Source organism: Leptinotarsa decemlineata, unplaced genomic scaffold, assembly GCF_025532065.1.
Source record: "Leptinotarsa decemlineata unplaced genomic scaffold, Ldec_3_MD MMD2_tig00000882_RagTag_RagTag, whole genome shotgun sequence".
NCBI lineage: Eukaryota > Metazoa > Arthropoda > Insecta > Coleoptera > Chrysomelidae > Leptinotarsa > Leptinotarsa decemlineata.
Genome location: NW_027412556.1, coordinates 8,414,523 through 8,421,040, shown reverse-complemented (window position 1 = coordinate 8,421,040; position 6,518 = coordinate 8,414,523). Strand labels below are relative to the sequence as shown.

The following is a 6,518-nucleotide window of genomic DNA, read 5'->3' as shown; positions in this document are numbered from 1 at the left end:
AAATTGTGAAAGAGCCCAATACCATGAACGAACGAATAGATATCAATCATCTTAGTACAATATATACTCATTTATTACATTCAGACATAAATAAAAGTAAGTGACATCATTGGAATTTTGTTGTAAATCAAACATAACTATATATTTCCATGAACATCAACCATTTGTTTTTCAAAATTGTTAAACAAAGTTATATCAATTTTGATAACTATTATGTCAATTTAAATTCAATCTCTTGACAAAAATTTTTCTATAAACTTTCTACAATTATTTTATGCATTGTTCTTTTTTTTATTTACTGTAAGTATCAATTTCGACTTTTGAGAGCTGTTGTTCGTAGGATGGCGATAGCTGTATATCGAAAAAACAGATTTCAATAGATTTAACAGGAGTAGAGAGTCAAATGCCTAATTGGTATCGAGCTTCCTCTTAGTCGAAATAAAAATAAGTAAATAATTCTAGTAAATGAGAATTTTTACAAAAAAACTCAGCGAATTCTCCACATACATTTCCCATTCAACTGACGCAGATAATACGGAAAATTTCATTCAAAATACGGTTTGCAGCTGATCGAATCACAGCCCAAAGTTCTCTCTTCGAAAAACTAATTCCAACACCTCACGCCTCATAATTTTCCTCCCATTATATTAATAATGATATAATGCAACTGTGAATGGGCTCAGTTTAAAGTTTTGAATTGGTCACGAACGACCCTTGAAGTATAAAGTTCTCGGCGGGAGGTCGTTATTTGGAGTTGCAGTCATTAAACACCGCTGACAATGTCATTATAGAAACGTGAAAAACCGTTGTCTTTGCGACGCGCATACTAACTCGAAGATTCTCTCTCTGAAACAGACAAACTTTTCATGGTTTTGTTGTGGAATTCTTGGCACAATTCACGCTAAAAGCCAAAATTTGCCTAATTGAATCATCAAATAAGCGGAATAGTTGTATTATTATAAGGGGGTGATAGTCGTCTTGCTTCACCACATCCGTTGTGTGAGAAAATGAAGGCTTTGAAAAATTGAGCTGGAAATTATTTTAACTCACATCATCACGACCTTCATTTTTTTTGTTCACAAAATTAGTGATGACGTGAAGATTAATAGTAGCATTTCATTATAATAGGAGTTATTTTTTCTTATGAATAGAAAACTAGTGAACAATTGAAACCCTCAAAACAAAAACGGAAAGCGTATTCCAAAAACAAAATAGTGTAACGTTCAAATTTCATTCTAAGAGTGCATTAGTAATTACACGCCCTCTATCTGAAATCAATCTAATTTATTCAGCACACTTGTACATAAAATTTTAAAATAAAAGGATATCCCATTCCAACGAATCCGCCTCTGGTTGTTTGACTGGAGCTGGAAAAAAGAATGTGTTGATTAGTTTAGGTAGAGAAAATATTTGTTATGATTTTATGGTGAATCGAACAATTCACTGTTAACGACCACATACATGAATGATGAAGCAGTACTCATCTTCTTTCAGTAGTTGCAGAATAAAAGTCATAAGGGTTTCCTTTATTTGTTTTCCTTAATCAAAAATCACTGAACGTAAACATTGTTCCGATCAGCTGATTCGAGTCGGACATCTATCTAGATTCTTCGAAATCTAGTTGATAGTATTTTATAGGTCACGAGAGTCTGTAGTTTTTCGAGTAGCCGTAACTTGAAGAAAACTTATTATACAGTAGATTGCATATTTGTACATATCTTAGTAACTAGTATTTAGAAATTTAGGACACTAATATATGTAATTGTCGGATGTTTAGGGTTGTCTTGGATTTATTATTTAGAACATGCGTGAGCCATCTATGTGTAGAAGTGATAGGTAGTTGTTTATCATGTCGTCTACCATGAAATCTAATGTTGGTTCATTTTTCATGAAAAACTGTTCGAAACTTTGAGCATGCTCACATCGTTTTTTCCACTCAGTTTCAGAAAAGGTACTAAAAAGTTCATCGCATAATCCTACCACGGTCTTTAAGCTGAAATCTACATTTCCTTGTGCAACATATTGCTTTAAAGACGCCCACACTAAATCTATAGAATTTCAGTTAGGATGGTATGGAGGAAGCCTTAGAACGGTATCAAGGAAGCCGTAGTAGGGTATGCCCGTGGCCGCTCATAATTTCATCAATTTTATACATCCTATATCACGGATTATAAATTTCAATTAGACTATACAAATCAATTTTTAACATTGAACATTTATTAAAACAACGATAAAAATAAAAACAACAATAAAAATTAACTGGCGCTCCGGGGCGACTTCATTGATTCCAGTGGCGCATTTGCTTTATCAGCTGCAGGAAAACCCGGAAAAACCTGCAGCACCACATCATCTGAAGATCTTGACTTACCAATGTCCTCTCTCTTATAAAACAAAATGTATATGTTGCATCCAGAGGCTCCAGAGGCGCCAGAACCACAATGAACAATGACTGCATGAATATCATAAGAGTGGTCTGCTAGATTGCAATGTTCATCTATTTCGAACCTTTCAAAGAGTTTCTTGCTTCCGTCAGAGGTTGAGTCTTGTTTGAAGATCATCAACATATCTTTTGTAAAAGGTATATTTCATTGACTTAGTCATTCCATCATTTCGATCTTTCTATTACATAAAATAGAAGACTTATTCACCTGCACATTGTGATAGGGAGCATTATGTATCACTAAGACACTCTTTGGTGGTGAATTAGGGATAAGCATCTCGTGTAGCCATTTCATATAATCATCTGACTTCGTATTTGATCTAAATTTCAAAGAAACATTTTTCACAAACCCATTTTCACTGCACGCATTCGCTATTATTAGTATTTGCCTTTGTTATACTGGTTTATGTAAAACCTTCACTGGTGTTTTCATTCCAGGTTTTTATGTGGGTATGCGAGAAATGAATATAGGTGGGTCCATTTTCTTTTTGAAATTTTTTCATACTTCGCAAAAAATTTGTTCTCAAATGAACGATATCTGGCTTTTCCATTAATAATTTTCGATTATTTTTCGTTTTCCTCCAACGAAATCCTGTGTCATGCATAACTTTTCTCAAGGTTTCGTAGGAACCATCATAGTTATTTTCGGATTTAAATTTATGATGTATGCGCCAAAGAGTTGGAACTTTTTTATCGACAGTATAATAATTATCAATAAATCTTTGAGCAACCCTTTTTCAAAACCATCTAAGTTATTTATAGCTGCGGCTTTCTTTCTTTTAATATTTGGTCGAAAAAGCAGCAGCTTCTCCATTTTGAATCGATTTGAATTCCTTTGAAATTTTTTTTATACTGCTTGAACTTACGCCAGTTGCCACAGCAGCTCTTTTTTGAACTTTTTCAAAGTCTGCCACTTCTCGTTGCATAAAAATATTAAATTGGCTATAACTTTCCTCATTTGACTTGTCAGCATTTTACGATTTAAACTCCATCCTGGTTAAGTTACAATACCCAAATTGTACCTTTTACGCATTATTTCTGCTCGGACAGTACCCCCGGTTAACCCGCGATGCTCACTTCACAACAGACAAATTCGACTGACGGGGCTGTGGGCGTTTCCACTCCTGTCTTCTGCGCATAGCTAAGGCGGTCTCAAATATAGATTTTGAAACTTTTTTCTATTCTTAGAAACGATACACTGGTTTAGTTAACATCGATCGACCAACATCTGTACGTCGAAAAAATGCCAGAGCTCCCGAAAACATCGCCGCTATATGTGAAAGAGTACAGAAGAATCCAAGGCAGTCGATATTGCGTCGCTCACACTAACTGGGCTTTTCGCAGCCACAACTTGACGAATTTTGCATCGTGACTTGGGCCTGCACCCGTACAAAATTCAATTGACCCAGCAACTGAAGGTAAACAACCATAGACGACTTGTGTTCGCTGAAAGGGCTCTGGAGCAGTTGACAACTGACTCTGATTTTCAGAGAATAATCATCTACAGCGATGAGGCCCATTTTTGGATGGATGGGTAGTTGAATAAACAAAATTGTCGAAAATGGACCATACCAATCCATATGAGACCCAAGAGCTTCCATGCATACCGAAAAAGTCACTGTTTGGTGTCGAGTTTGAGCTGGTGGCGCGTCATCGGTCCATATTTCTTTGGGAACGACCTTGATCTGGCCATCACTGTCAACGACGAGCACTATAGGTCGATGATTACCAACCTCTTCTGCCTGGATTTGATGATCTGGGCAACACCAACATGTGGTTTTAACAGGACAGCGCTACGTACGCGAATAAGCCACAACGGTGTTCGAAGCCAACATAACCCATGCTATCGGACAAATCAGCCTAATATAATGCGCCAGGGTAATGAAAAATTGGACGTTTTGGATACACTCCACCCAGAGGAGTCGTGGCAGACAGTTTACCAATGTTTTATTTTCCACATATTATTTTCTGGTAGCCAAAAGTGAAGCAAACGACTGCGAATAATGAACTAGGCAAATAATAAACGCTTGCTTATGTGGGAATAATGGGAGTTGTGGCGGTTCCACACACACATATGCATCGAAGATCCTCTTCAGTCTCTCTTCCACACATCTTGTGATGATCGGAGAGGCCAATTCAAAGTGGATCCGGCAAAATGAAAATTTTGGCATTTTGAGGAAGTAACATTTACGAGTATGATGTTCGATACAAACTTTGCGGTTGAGATAATGATACGCGAAGAAGGAAAACGTCAACCAAATGAGCGGGTGAATATTCAACAAACACCCTGGCTACACTTGGGGCACTGAGAACTGAGGAAACCAGAGTGCGGGAATATATTGTTCTAGGAGCTGAAATAGGCAACGAGTGAGTTGATGAATGTATCAAACATTGGTCATCAACTGCACGTATAAGTGCTGAAACAGCTGTGAAGGAAACTGAATTTTTTTGAATGGGGCCTGGAGGAAGTGGCTCTATAAGATCCACAAGCGATACTGGAAAAGTATACCGGAAGCACACATGGAAAACTTTTGTGGAAGGACCGTCTGATAACAGAGCGGCAGAATTGTTTCGGCAAAGCAAAAATCGACATTGGATACCTGAACAAAACAGGGCTGGAGGGGAAGGATCCTGAAAAACATGGAATTAGAATCATTTTCAAGCCCATGATATGGACACCGGCACTTCATAACACAAAGATTTGCCCACTGATTGTAGAAGGGTCGGACCAATGAGATACGAGAGCAATCGTCCTACACCTAGTCCCATTATGAGTACGAACACTCCAGGAAAAACAATCCAGGGCATCGTTTTCATACCTGACGTTTCATACCTAACGTTTCATACCTGACTTTCCATACCTGAAGTTTCATACCTAACGTTTTATACCTGACATTTCATACCTGACTTTTCATACCTGCTGCTCCCGCAGCAGCAGACGGTTGATAAACCACAAAACATCGTACAATTTGTCAGACATCGGCTGTGGAAGCCTGCAAATAATGATAAATCAACCAAATTGATTTGTTTGCGAATAGTGCAGCTTGAGATATTATGCATCATTTTCTAGCAACACAGATGTATTTCAGATCACCAAAATGTATCAAATGTAGTTTCGAAATATAATTCTATAGCACCACTTCACATTCTGAAATTTTTGTCGACTTCGAAACAGTGATTGATGAATCTGCTGACATCTGAAGTGGGGATCGGGTTCATTTTTCTGGGCCTATACCATTCATCGCTCAATTCAGGATCGCTCTTCCACCAACCATATTGCATTGAGCTTACTCCAGGATATTGGTACATGTCAGTGGGTCCTACAGGTTTCCATACGTACTTTCTTCTCATGCGCGATAATCTGTCCCCATGATTTGTAGGCATATCCATCAGTGAATCCAATGTAACAGTCCAGCTCTCTGATCCGTTCAGAGAAATGTTGGCCGAGCTTGTTTTCCACTTCGAATATGTTTTTTGGGGGATTTTCCGGTTCTTTATAGTCAGAACGCAACATGTCTTTCATCGGGCTGTTCACACCGTAGCTTGTTAAAACCAAAGAACTCCATTTCGAATACAACCGTCACGTTCACTCTGTCAGTCTGACATACTCAATCAGCTGTCACGATATACAGAGAAATTTGAAACATTCATCGTTTTGGTAAAGGGCTAACAGAGAAGTTTCCAAAATTCTGATTTTTGAAGTGAAACTTCTTTTAACGTGCGTTAGGGAAAAATGATGACAATATATTTTCACGATGAGCGCGCACATCGCCGTCACTGAAAACCGACACCCTGAAGTTAGCTTCTTCTCTTCAATTTATATGTCTGTTGCTTCTCAGTCAAGCGCACATGGCCAGATTTCTCCTGTCCATAGTGAACAGAAGCTTCGCTTGGGGGTGCCGCTGTGTTGTTCGAGGCGATATAATAATTAGGAAAAATTTAAATTATTCCAAATTTTAAATTGAATCGGATGTTTCTTTCTTAAAGTAATCTCAAAATATCATATAAAAAAATGTATCGTCCCATACACAGTACATGACGACAGTATAAAAATAAATGTTTAAATACTTGTAATACA

General features: G+C 37.6%; 1 long non-coding RNA gene across 1 annotated transcript; it reads right to left on the bottom strand.

The window, feature by feature from the left end:
• Positions 1–1,265: 1,265 nt before the first annotated feature.
• Positions 1,266–5,584, bottom strand: LOC141482158 (uncharacterized). The gene is made up of 2 exons (XR_012465377.1): positions 5,344–5,584; positions 1,266–1,367 (listed from the first exon to the last, which is right to left on the bottom strand). It is a non-coding gene; the product is annotated as an uncharacterized lncRNA (long non-coding RNA).
• Positions 5,585–6,518: the final 934 nt, after the last annotated feature.